At 37.5% G+C, this 1,031-nt stretch overlaps 1 pseudogene; it reads left to right on the forward strand.

Annotated features, from left to right (window-relative positions):
• The first annotated feature begins 414 nt into the window (after window positions 1-414).
• LOC103809934 lies at window positions 415-1,023 on the forward strand (annotated as a pseudogene).
• The last annotated feature ends 8 nt before the right edge of the window (window positions 1,024-1,031 follow it).

Below are 1,031 nucleotides of genomic sequence, written 5' to 3' on the forward strand. Positions count from 1 at the left end.
ACTATATTTTTTTAAGTTTCCTACACCTTGAGGTTGCATGGTCTGTAAGGTTGGCATGTCTTTATATTGTACACAGATTTTGCACGCCAAACTTGGCAGCTTTGAAAACGATAACAAAAAAAAAAAAGAGAAAAATAACAAAAAAAAAGGGGGTTTGGGGTTTTTTTGGGTTGTTTTTTTTTGTTTTGGTTTGGGTTTTTTTTGTTTTGGTTTTCTCTTTTCGTTTCTTCTCGTGGCATTGGTGGAGACTAAAGGTTGGGATGTTGTCACACACACACACAGAGCGACATGCAAAGGAAGGAGAGTGGGAATTTGTTTTTGCATCTTATGGAACTTGATAAGAAATTGTGCTTTTTATTGTTTAAAAGGAGTAAATAAAAAAGAAAGGACTACTTAAACATTTCTCATTTTAAGAAGACAAGAATGAGACATTTATCTAGCACTTGTGACTTACCAATGGTAGAGTTTATTGTATTTATGTGGGAACTGTTTTTTTAGGGAAGCTACACACAAAGCAAACTGCCTGTGTCGTTACTACTCCTGTTCCTGTTCTTTCCTTTAAGTTGGGTTGGTGTTTCGCTTTGATTTCTCGGCTGGGTGGGGAGGTTGGATGCAACCCTTGTGTCAACACATGGAGTCGTTAATCCCAAGGAGATGGATAGATGAGGAGGACTTTTCAAAGAGTTAACTCTTCAGCACAGCTGTGTAAACTTTTGTAAAGCAATGACTTTTCCATGACGTATTCTTGCTCGGTTTCACTTTAAGCAGTCGTGTACTGTGCAACACTGTGGTTTAACAATGAGACTTTTACAAGCGAAAGGCAAAAACGTGTTTCTTCATTGTTGCGAAGTTGGGCTCGTTCTCAGCCCAGCTTCGCTTTGTCTTTGATATTGATGAAAAAAAGCAAAGTATCCTATTGAAAGAAAATAAATTAACACTTTTCTGTGCTCCATAGTGGAGGCGCTATTTTCCAGTTTATGAGGATGACAAACTTATATATATAATATATATATAAAAGTGGGGGCGGGGGG

This window comes from Acanthisitta chloris, unplaced genomic scaffold (genome assembly GCF_000695815.1).
Source record: "Acanthisitta chloris isolate BGI_N310 unplaced genomic scaffold, ASM69581v1 Scaffold38610, whole genome shotgun sequence".
In the NCBI taxonomy this organism is placed as follows: domain Eukaryota; kingdom Metazoa; phylum Chordata; class Aves; order Passeriformes; family Acanthisittidae; genus Acanthisitta; species Acanthisitta chloris.